Consider the following 12,758-nt stretch of genomic DNA (forward strand, 5'->3'; position numbering starts at 1 on the left):
GTGTCTGCATTGTATAATTTGACGTTGAAAGTATAACCAGCATGCTCGGTCTTCAGGTAAACTCTCTTTACCTCCATAGTTTCCATAACACTGAAACCTATCTTATCCAAGACAAAAATTCTTGCATGGAAGGGGATGCGCTAGTAGAATAGTGAAAATTTAAAATTATAAGTTGAAGCAAATGAAGCATATATAAGTCATGCTTAATTACGAAAAAAGACTTGTCATTGTGACTTACTGTATCCACTTCGAAGTTCTCATCCAGCTTGATGCTGAAGCGCCTATCATCAACAAGGAAATTTATGTCGCACAGGCCGCGCTGGTCTTCACAGAATTCGCACTTAATGAAATCTTTTTCGTCGTCAGACGACATTTCCTATGTTCATATAGGTGAAACATTAAACACTTACTAGTTCTATTAATTCAACTAATTCAACTACTTCTATTAGTTCAACTAGTTCTATTAATTCAACTAATTCAACTAAGCATTTAATAAAAATAAACGTGTTCTATTAATTTTCTTACTAAAATAAAGTAACTAGTTTCATATAGTAATATTTTAATTAGATCATCAAATCTCAGATATCTAAATTTTCTTACTAAAAATAAACTAGTTTTATTAATTCAAGTAATTCAACTAAAAATTTACTAAAAATAAACTAGTTCTATTAATTTTCTTACTAAAATATATAAAGTAGCTATATATATAGTAATATTTTAATTAGATCATCAAATCTCATATATCTAAATTTTCTTACTAAAAATAAACTAGTTCTACTAATTCAACTAGTTCAACTAAGCATTTACTAAAAATAAACTAGTTATATTAATTCAACTAGTTTAAATAATCTCATATACCTAAATTTTCTTACTAAAAATAAACTTGTTCTATTAATTTTCATACTAAAAATAAACTAGTTATATTAATTCAACTAGTTCAAATCTCATATATATACCTAATTAATATCTTGCTAATTCATCTAAAATTGACATTAATATTTAACATCTTTTCCATATAATTCATCTAACATTAACATTCTAACATTCTTATCTACGTAATTTATCTAACATTAATCTAGACAACAGAAAACAGAAAATAAGTAAAAACAATGTGTGTGTGTGTGTGTGTGTCTGTGTGTGTATGGGTGTGTGTATGTGTGTGTGTGTGTACGAGCGGGGGGCGGCGGCGCGAGACGGCGATGCGACGGGGACGGCGCGAGGACGAGCGGCAGGCCGAGGGCGACGGCGCGATCGAGACGGCGACGTGGTATGGGGCGGCGGCGACGGGCGGTGGGGGGCGGGGGCGACGGCGACGACGGGCGGTGAGGGCGACGGCGGTGACGGCGACGACGGGCGGTGAGGGCGACGGCGGTGACGGCGACGACGGGCGGTGAGGGCGACGGCGGTGACGGCGACGACATGCGGCGGGGGCGGCGGCGATGTCGCGCGAAGTAGTTGGAGAAGAAGTGGTGGTCGATGAAACTGAATTTTTCGTAAGTGCCATATATATAGGAGGGGCCTTTAGTACCGGTTGGAGCCACCAACCGGTACTAAAGGCCAATTTTCGCCAGGCCAAGGGGCGGGAAACTGCCCCTTTAGTACCGGTTCGTGGCTCCAACCGGTACTAAAGGCCCCCCCTTTAGTACCGGTTGGAGCCACGACCCGGTACTAAAGGTGTGCGCTGGCGCAGGAGCGGTGCGGGCAAGTTTAGTCCCACCTCGCTAGCCGAGGGGCGCCCGCACCAGTTTAAAAGCCCCGGCGCGGCTGCTGTCTAGAACTTCTCTCCATAGCAGGCTTCTGGGCCTAACTTTGGCGCGCTGCCCGTTGAGCCTGCTGGCCCTTCTGGGCCTGTATTTGCAAACCCTAGGGTTGGCAGGCCCAGCGGGCAGCGCCCCAAAATTTTTTTATACAATTTTCTTCTATTTATATCCAAGTAATTTTTTTGCTGTATTTAGTTTCTTTGTGAATATAAAAAAAATTATATAGTTTTTTCTTTTCTGCATTATTTATTTTCTGCTATTCATTTTGTAGTGATTTTCAATTTCACCGTCATTTAGCTCTCTAAACAAATCGGTAAATGACTGAAAAACAGCAAATGATGTCAAAACGTGTTGGAAATTGATGACGTCACTTTGAATGATGCATACTGAACGCAAAAATAGGCTGGAGTTCAAATAAGTTTAAAAACATTGAAGTGCCCGTGTAACAGATGAGTTCTCGTCCGAAACCCTGATACTCCGAAAGAGATTGTCCAGTTTGTACACGAGGTGCATCCAGTTTTCGCCGTGACCCTCTCTACTCTTTTGCACATGCTATGCGGGCGAAATGATGATACAATGCCAAGTTCCAACATTTTCAGAGTTCATTTTGTAGTGATTTTCAATTTCACCGTCATTTAGCTCTCTAAACAAATCGGTAAATGACTGAAAAACAACAAATGATGTCAGAACGTGTTGGAAATTGATGACGTCGCTTTGAATGATGCATACTGTACGCAAAAATAGGCTGGAGTTCAAATAAGTTTAAAAAACATTGAAGTGCCCGTGTAACAGATGAGTTCTCGTCCGAAACCCTGATACTCCGAAAGAGATTGTCCAGTTTGTACACGAGGTGAGTCCAGTTTTCGCCGTGACCCTCTCTACTCTTTTGCACATGCTATGCGGGCGAAATGATGATACCATGCCAAGTTCCAACATTTTCAGAGTTCATTTTATAGTGATTTTCAATTTCACCGTCATTTAGCTCTCTAAACAAATCGGTAAATGACTGAAAAACAGCAAATGATGTCAGAACGTGTTAGAAATTGATGACGTCGCTTTGAATGATGCATACTGAATGCAAAAATAGGCTGGAGTTCAAATGACTGAAAAACAGCAAATGATGTCAGAACGTGTTGGAAATTGATGACGTCGCTTTGAATGGTGTGTACGGAACGCAAAAAAGTCTGGAGTTGTAATAAGTTTAAAAAAATGAAGTGCCCATGTAACAGATGAGTTCTCGTCAGAAACCCTGATATTTCGAAAGAGATTGTCTAGTTTGTACACGAAGTGCGTCCAGTTTTTGCCGTAACACAAGAAGTCCGGAGTTGTAATAAGTTATTAAAGATAAAAAAGAGGCATAATGCTCGTTAATTAGCTTCAAGCCTTTCGGAATAGTGCAAACTGCACTGCACATAGCTCCGTGCAGTCTATACTATTCCTCAAGGCTTAAAGCTAAGCAACGTGCAGATGAGCATTGCGCCTCTCCTTCATCGTCTCTGCACTCAGGGCTTATAAACCGCTCCTAGTGCCTCTCTCTTCGCGAGGTGGGACTAAAAAACAGCTTACTAAGAAACTATAGTACCGGTTCATGGCACGAACCGGTACTAAAGGTGCCCGTGGGGCCCCAGCCTGACCATAGCCTGACGCAGCATCATTAGTACCGGTTTGTGACACGAACCGGTACAAAAGGTTGCTCACGAACCGGTACTAATGATCTCCGCCCGTCTAGCCATTGGAACCGGCACTAATGGACACATTAGTGCCGGCTCAAAATCAAACAGGCACTAATGTGCTTCACATTTGACCCTTTTTCTACTAGTGTAGGGTTATAAGGAAGGTTTGTATGTGATTACCGAATGTTGTTCGGAGTCCCGGATGAGATCCCGGACGTCACGAGGAGTTCCGGAATGGTCCGGAGACGAAGATTTATATATGGGAAGTCCTTATTCAGTCGCCGGAAGTGTTCGGGGGTATATCGGTATTGTATCGGGACCACCGAAAGGGTTCCGGGGGTCCACCGGGAGGGTCCACCTGCCCCGGAGGGCCCTATGGGCTGAATATAGAGGGGAACCAGCCCCTAGGTGGGCTGGGCGCCAAACCCCCCTAGGGCCCATGCGCCTAGGGTTGGGGGGGAACCCTGGAGGGGGTGCCCCCTTGGCTTGGGGGGCAAGCCTCCCCCCCTTGGCCGCCGCCCCCCTCTAGATCCATCTGGAGGGGGCCGGCCCCCCTCTCCCTTGCCCCTATAAATAGAAGGGGGGTGGGAGGGCAGCCGCACCACATCCAAGGCGCAGCCCCTCCCCTCCCCAACACCTCCCCTCCTCCGCGTGAGCTTGGCGAAGCCCTGCCGGAGAACTGCCACTCCACCACCACCACGCCGTCGTGCTGCTATTGGAGCCTTCTTCCTCAACCTCTCCCTCCTCCTTGCTGGATCAAGGCGCGGGAGACGTCACCGGGCTGCACGTGTGTTGAACGCGGAGGCACCGTTGTTCGGTGCTTGGATCGGATTCTGCCGCGATTTGAATCGCTACGTGTACGACTCCTCTAACCGCGTTCTTGCAACGCTTCCGCATCGCGATCTTCAAAGGTATGAAGATGCACTCCCCTCTCGTTGCTAGTAAACTCCATAGATTGATCTTGGTGATGCGTAGAAATTTTTTAATTTCTGCAACGATCCCCAACAACGACGTGGAAGGAGCCCTCTAGCCAGGGAGAACTGCAAGGAACACATGACCAATATCAAGTAGTGGAATCGTGAGCGGGAGGAGAAGGAATGATGATCTCTATCTATGTCAGTGCGGTCATAGGCAATGCACCATTTCCTTATTAATTATCGCTTCGTTAGCTTGCATCTATGTTGGTTTGATGTTGGACATTGGTGTGTCTGTCGATATAGTATTGCTTGGTTTACTGAGCTCTAAGGTGCAAGATTCATTTGGAGTTGTGTAAGTTTATGAATATTTGTCAGTGGGATCTGCTATCTTATTGTTTGAGAAGTTAGTGTCATGCCTTTATTTATTTGGTTGATTGGTCTTCTCTTGTTAGGTGTTACCCTTCATGAAGGCACTGCCTTAGTTGCTCGTTTTGTGTTTTTTGTTGAAATTGAAGATATTGGACGCAATGTTGGTTCGGTTTGTTCCTCGGGGCACGGGCATCCGGGGCGCAATGTATGACCTTGACCATGCTTCCTCCATGGCTTCTCCCTTTATCCCGGCCAGGTCTTGCAACCCACTTGTCCATCTAGTCTGTCCTGGAGTAGTGGTAGTGCGACGATGGTGCCGAGCATTGGCAGTGACGTGGTCTAGACACCCCATGTATCTTGTCTCTTTGTACCATGTATCTGGTCTCTTTGCCTTGCCGGCTGACTTCGAGTTAGAAGAGTTTTGTGATGTGTTGTATCCCTCTTTGCTATTACCACATGTAGTATGGTGCTGCTCGCTTCTCTCATATATGTAACTGTTATTTCTCTCTTTCCTATCAATAAAATGATACACAAAATTTGCGTATTTGTGAAAAAAATAAAACATGTAATTATGTGTCGTACTTTTTTCTCCGTTCCATCTGCTGTTGCATGCATGACTTCGGTGCTCTTTTGGTCCCTCTGTACGAAAGATACAGATATGGTTTGGGCCCAGCCATCAGCTGACGATATAGAGATAGTCGGATGAACAAATACAAATGGAAGCATTACGACGTGCAGGTGAAAATGGTAAAGCCAAACCGGAAAAGGAGAAGCATTGTGATGTGATATTTGGATTTTGAATTGAATGTTTAGAACTTTAGCTGTTTTTTTCTTTGTGAAAAATAACTAAACTTCAAAGGCACTTCCGATCGAAGAAGAATCAATGCAAGCCATGCGACGTACCTAGTGCCTTTTTGCCTCACCTATGAGGACCGCTGGCAGGGTGAAATAATTTTCCAACTAAGCAACACAATGAGAGACTGCGTGTGGTCTTTTACCCAAACGAGTAGCGAATAGTTCTTATAGATGAACATTCAGACATACTGTATATCACTTACTAAATGATACAGAGCAAGGGTAGCAGGGAAATGAGAATGACGACCAATTAATCCAGAGATATATGATTACAGAACACCAATCCAGAGATACATGAATACAAGGTAGAGATACATGAGTGCAACCACCAAATCAAAGAAACCAGAAATGCACTGAAGGAGAGAGTACATATTGTAGTGAGATGAAAGCCTCACGACAGAGTTCATTGCAGAGGAAGATACACAGCATCATTCAACGGAAAAGTGACTCTAGATGCCTTTTAACGACGCTGTTCTTCGCGTGTTCTGTGATGATCCATACGAGGGTCGTGAGCTCGCCGCCCCAGCTGAGCTGCTTGGCATGAGCATCCCTGCCGCACCGGATGGACGCGTACATGAGCAGACGCACCCATGCATCCAGGACGAGCTCCAGCATGTCGTCCATATCCCCCACAGGAAGTTCCAGCAAACGTGGAATCCAATATGCAAGTCTTCCCACCGTACTTGGGGCTTCTCCGGCAGTTTCACTTCCTCCATCCTTGGACACTTGGCTTAGCAGCATCCAGGCAAGTCGAGTTCCTTCCAAGACGATAGCAGGACGTAGGCCCTCATAAAGACCCATGTTTACCAGCATCCAATTGAGAAGCTCCTTCTTCTCGTCTGTTGAATAACTAGTGTGTTTACGTCCCTCGATCTTCGCCTTGATGCCCCGTATCTTCCGTAGAGTATCCCGGGTTTCTTCATACAGGCTGCGGAGCTTAAGTCCTGGTAGCATTTCCGGGCGTTTGGCGATGAGGAACATCATGTAGTCTGACATCTGCTTGATCACCTCTGCATGTTCCTCGGACTCTTCTCCTGTGATCCTGGGGCTGCACGAGAGGAAGACGTCTGTGGCGATGTGCCAGATGAGGATAACCTCTTGAAGCTCAAGAGGGAAGCCCATGTCTTTGTCTGACTGATCTGTAGGCTTGATGCTTGCAGCTTTCACATCATAACCGGAACTGGCGTTGACATTCCTCCATAGATTAACTTGCTCATAGGGTTCAGGAGTTCGATCATACCTCCAGCGGTAAGTTTGCTGCTTGAAATTGCTTTCTTCAGATGGTGCATTTCTCATACCAGCAGAAACCTGCCAGGGGTAAGGCAGCCTCGGGGGTTCACTGTTGGTACTGTTGCAGAACCGCTCTGCGGGGTATTGCCGCCAGGGAGCAGCCTGATCGTCCAAATCATTGCAGATCCACTCTCTAGGGCATAGCGGCCACAGAGTAGGCTCATCATTTACACCATTGCACATCTGCTCCCTGGGGTATGGCAGCCGCAGAGTAGGCTCATCATTTACACCATTGCACATCTGCTCCCTGGGGTATGGAGGCCCTTGAGGTCCACACAGGATACCAAGGCAGTGCTCATGGGGATCCAGTGACCTTGGATGCACACATGTGCAATAGTTTGGTAGCTTAGATCCGCAGCCCGGCCACCCCCCAGGACATGGAATGATAGTGCCTCCGGGTTGCTCAAAGCCCATCAACCCTGTGGGAGCCTTCTCGTGGCCCGGCCACTCTGGAAACTTTGGAGTGACATCGCCTCCAGGGTGCTCAGGGCCCGTCAACCCTGTAGAAGGCTTCCCCTTGCCCGGCGGCTGTGGAGACCTGTCAGTGTCAGTATCACTAGACTGGGGGTCCGTCGGCCCTTTGCCCGGCGGCCGTGGAGATCTTGGACTATCAGTGTAGCTGGGCTGCTGGGGGTTCGTCGAGCCCGCAGGATCAGGGAATAAGTTTGTGCATATGTTACTGAATACCAGCTTCTTGACAGAGTCTGGAATCTCAAGGCCCCTCGAGTAGCCTTCCGATTGAAAGCCCCTTGACCTTGAGTGGTCTCTTGATTCAGTCGCCAGTCTAGGTATGCTGTATAGGTTGTGCCTGTTCCCTGCCGTGCACTGGTCCAACAAGTTGAGCTGACCGAAGGTGCCCACCCATCTTCTGTAGCTTTTAGGCACCTTGGGACATGAGCATGTCCCCAACCACACGGAGAGCCGGGAAAGACACAGCGACACAACAAACCGACGGAGTTTCTCCCATACCTCTTGGCACCAAAATTCATGCTTTAGCCAATTGTGTGGCATAAGTTTGAAGTATGAATGTGTCCAGGCTGATGCTAGTGCTCTGAGCAGCCATCTCACATCGAAGAGGAAGGTCGTCACCAACAATACATAACTGATAACTTCATCTTCTTTCTTCATGGCCTTTTTGCAATGGAGGCCAAAAAACAGGAGCGCGGTGGCAGTGAGGGGCGGCGAGGCCAGACGGATGACGTAGCCATGCCATGTGTGGACCACGGCTGCCTTGGTGTACAGTATGTCATACATAAGGGAGAGTTCCATCTCTACCACCGTGCACATATTCTCCCATCTACCAAAGAACAACATTCTTGTGATGTCATCACGATCAATTTTTGCCTTATAATCACAGAAGGCACCCTTGCTGACCTCGAACAGATTGTGAGCAACCAGTAGGGCTTCATCATCTTTTAGGACCAACGGCTTCCCTTGATCTCCTCTATAATCATCAATGGTGTATGTCTGCTTGTTGGATAACCCGTGGTCCCGGATGCGGCCCAAGTCGCTTCGCCGAAGCGCCAGCATACTCTCCAGATACTTCAAAATGCCCAGGGGTAACATGATGCCGGATGCCCAGCGCAGAAACCAGTCGGCAGTGCATTCAGTAAGTATATACCTGTACACAATAATGAAGGATCCCAAAGACTTAACGAGGGCTAACAAGAACAGGCGCAGCCAGAGCTCATTATCCTCCATGGTGTAGGCGCTGATGTTGTCGGGGCGAGCATGATGCAGCAGGAGGAATGGCACCCAGAAGGCAATGATTATCTTATCGCGCGGCGAGGTTTCGAGGTAAAGGTTGCTGATGACATATGCCGGGCCCCAGTCGGTCAGCAGGTACGCCAACCACAGTGACCCTCTCTTCCAACCTTTGCCTTCACGCCGGCGGCTCTCGGAGAGACAGAGAGGATGAGATGCATGAGTAAGCTGAGAAGCGGCACTGCCCGGTACACATAGACACTCAACCACTTCACCGGAACTTCTATCCATACTACAGCCATTTTGCTACCTCCTGCATACACTGCAATCAAGATAAGTTTGTTACACTGACAGCAATGCAAACATGCATCTCGTATGTGTTGCATCTGCATGCTAGAGAGAGGTTAATAAGGACCAAAGACCAGGATCAAATATACATACCGGTATGCAGCAGCTAACTAGGCAGATTGATGCTTCCACTTTCCAGAGGAGAGTTAAGACGAGTTGCTCTTGAATCTTGTGTCTAGAGACAGGACTAGCATATGGGCAGTTCTAAGTTGCTCCACTAAGCTTGCCAGCAGAGAGTACCTAACTAGGTTCAGTGCGTTTTAGTATTTGATCCATTAAACAATAGCTACTATGCATCAAGATTCGTCTGAAGTCCTAAGAAAATACAAGGTTGTCAGGGACTGTTTTCTTTGGCTGGGGTTGTTGTCGATCTGAATTAAGGATGTAGTGTTTGGCAGATCCAGTCTGCAAAATTTGTCCTACTTACTAGGACAACTGACCAATATTGTTCTTAACTGCACTTCCTAGTGTACACACTAGCAGCCACAAACAAAAACTAATGACTGTGGTAACCAACAGTCACCGAGGAAACGTGCACATCACATGCTAACACATGCACTGAAGCTATAATTCTTATTAAGTTAAAAATAAAAGAGAAATTTGCTTATTCTCTCACAAACGCATTCCCTTTGCGGATTCTGCATCAAGTAGGTAAATGCACCCTTTTTCATCCGAGCCAAATAAGCAAGAGATTGTCCTGGACAGCTAATCAACATTGTTCTCAATTCCACTTTCCCAGTGTACATACCAGCAGCCACAAACAAAAACTAATGACCGTGGTAACCAACAATCACCGAGGAAACCGGCAGAGTCACATGCACCGAACTGAAGCTAAGATGATAAGTACTCCTTCCGTTCCATAATGTAAGACGTTTTTTGCTGGCTGTCTAGTACTACTAGAATGGATTAGATACGTTTCTTCTTATCAGGCTAAAACAAAAGAGAAAATTGCTTATTTGTGCCTCACAAACGCTTGGCAATCCTACTCTGGCATTTTTCTTTTCTATCAGTGTCAAATAACAAGAGAGATTGAGAGAGCGCTCACCGAAATCAGTGGAGCGGAGCTTGGGCATCTGCAGGAACTCGGCATACTCCTGCTCCCGGCCATGCCGGAGACCGCGGCACACGAAATCTTGAAACAATGGAGAAGGGCGCAAAATTCAAGCCCCCGCTGCCTTGCGGTCCTCCTCGCGGGCACCGGCCAGCCGCTTCAGGTCAGGGACCGAGCGCGGAAGGGCGCCGCCGCCTCGATTCCCTCCTCGGTGGTCGGCTCGGCGCACGCGGGAGAGGGCGATGTCCTCCCTGGCCTCCCCTACAGGATCCGGAACCGGGAGGTTCGGCCAGGAGTGGCGGCGGACGAGCCGACGGGAGGGGCGCTGCCATCGCTGGTCGCCTGGTCCGGTGCCGCCGTACGGGGGAGGCGGGCGCGACTATGAGTTTTTTTTTAGACAACTATGAGTTGCATTTTTTTAGTGTAACTATGAGGTTTTTTTAAACAACTGTAACTTCATTGATGCTCGTAACAATTACAGCACACTGATTTGGACCTAAGATCCAAAAAATATAAATTAACTCCTATGACTAAAAATTATAATAAAATATCTGCTTTAAGAAATACTCCAAAGACTTAGGTAAAGAGGTTGCAATTAGACTAGAGCAATGATGTTGTCACTCTTTCACCTACAAGAATTTTAACAATAATGGTTTTTTAAAGCGCCTTGAGTCGCCCATTTAAAAAGGTGGAAAGCCTTGATCGATGAACGTATTTGGGCCTGGATGATCCCGTAGAAGTGCAAGCCATCGAATCACTATATCTTCACCATGGTGTTGATGAAAGTTTTCACCTCCACAAAAAGAATCAAACCAACAAAAAAAATCTTAACACAGCAACATAATGATAGAGGCAAAGGTGTCCGTCTTTCGATGAGATGGTGATTATCATTTTCGAAGGAGTAGACTTTGACGATCCGGCTACGAACGTGCAAGGACACCGCACCTTAGCAATCGCTAAACCAACTTTGAGAGCTTATTGACCACGCCGGAGCACGATCAACCTGACCACGAGGGTCTATTTTCTACAAGCAAACAAGAACAAAGAAGAAATTGAGATTGCAATCTGGATATTGCGAATATAAGAAGAAAGATCTATTGATCAAGGTGGGGTTCTGTGACGTATTGGTCTGGTCGTTGAACACAAACGAAGTACGCGAAGTTACAGCTGATGAGCTTTAATCTAAACAAAACCCAAAGTCTAAACGATGCCCTAAGGGCTGTATATATGGAGTAGGGGGAATTTTGTGACCCCTTGGAGGAGGGGTCTGAAACCAACCCTTAACTCTGTTTCCCCACACATACGGACTCTAAAAACAGTCTATACTGAATTTTTTCGAAATTACATGGGCCTGCCCCAATAATAAGGTGTCGCAACACCTATAATAGCCTCTGAACGAAATTTATGAAGTAGCATCTTGTATATTTCGTCTGAGCCTTCATGTACTCATTATGATGGCTTCAAAGTTGTGAAATCATTACTTGAAACTCCGTTCTTATTTCCCTTGCGCATGCCATCAACTCCATGTTTGATCTTGCTCCAATGTTCATCTTTCTTGTCCAAGCTAGGCCATTTATTTGCAAGCAAAAAAATGTATCCAATTTAGGCAGCGTCATATTCTCATGAACATTAGAATTGTTACCAAGAAACGAAAGTACCCGGTAATTCAATTGACGTGTGCGAGCTCTAGTAATTGGTTCGGTATGTATAGCAGTAGGGACCGTGGGTGTAACAATGGTATTAACGTCCACATCACATAAACTCATCATATCCGAATAATCAAATCTGCAAGGACAGGAAACTCTCTAACCTCATGGCACTACCAAAAGAACGAGAGAAAATTTATTCTCACAAAATTATAACGATCACTAGGCGTTGACGAAGAACATAAAGATCCTGAAGATCCCAGGTCCCCCCCCCCCCTCTCAGTGCCAAGATGGCACTTGGATGCGAGGGGACCAAAATTTCTCAGATAATTATGAGTTGCTTAACAGTGAGACCGAAGGAGGCGATATGGGCTGGCCCAGCTTGCGAGAGATCCACGGGCCTTAAGCGTTTGTTTTTCATTTTTTTTCGTATTTTTGCTTTCCTTTTTTTACTTTTTAAAAAAGTTTTATTTATACATAGAAATATTATAAAAATAATTATAAAAAATTTAAATAAATTATAGGTGTTCATTTGAAAAATGTTAAACACATATACAAAAAATTTCTAATGTATACGAAAAATATACAACGTGTATAAAAAAGTAGACATCAAAACATATTTTTGAAAAAAATGTTAAATGGGTATATTTTTTATGATGAATAAAAATATGTAGATGGTCTATGGAAAATGCAGACATCAAAATTTTTTTTTTAAAGTGTGTGCAGTGTTAAAAAAGTGTTTGTGCAACTTAGAAAAATCGTGATAGCATTTGGAAAAAATATCTCAACACGTAATTGAATTTTTAAATAATATTCGGACAACAATGTTCAAAAACATGTGTTTGAGAAAATGTTAATCATGGTTTGAGAAATGCTAAACATATATAACATAAATGTTTCTCATGTATACCAAAAATGTACAATGTGTCTGGCACAAAGTACACACAAAAACATGTATTTGAAAGAAAATTAATCAGTGTATTTACAAATGTTAATCATGTATTTAATTTTTTTAACATGTATAATATTTTTCCTAGATGTATAAAAAAATGTAGACATCAGAATTTATATTATAAAAAATGTTAATCATGTATTTAAAAATGTTAAAGATGCATAAAACATATTTTTATCTATATAACAAAAAA

The 12,758-nt window shown here is 44.7% G+C and overlaps 1 pseudogene; it reads right to left on the bottom strand.

The window, feature by feature from the left end:
- Nucleotides 1-5,808: 5,808 nt before the first annotated feature.
- Nucleotides 5,809-8,870, bottom strand: LOC123183107 (uncharacterized; annotated as a pseudogene).
- Nucleotides 8,871-12,758: the final 3,888 nt, after the last annotated feature.

The sequence above is a fragment of the Triticum aestivum genome, chromosome 1D (assembly GCF_018294505.1).
Source record: "Triticum aestivum cultivar Chinese Spring chromosome 1D, IWGSC CS RefSeq v2.1, whole genome shotgun sequence".
Classification (NCBI taxonomy): domain Eukaryota; kingdom Viridiplantae; phylum Streptophyta; class Magnoliopsida; order Poales; family Poaceae; genus Triticum; species Triticum aestivum.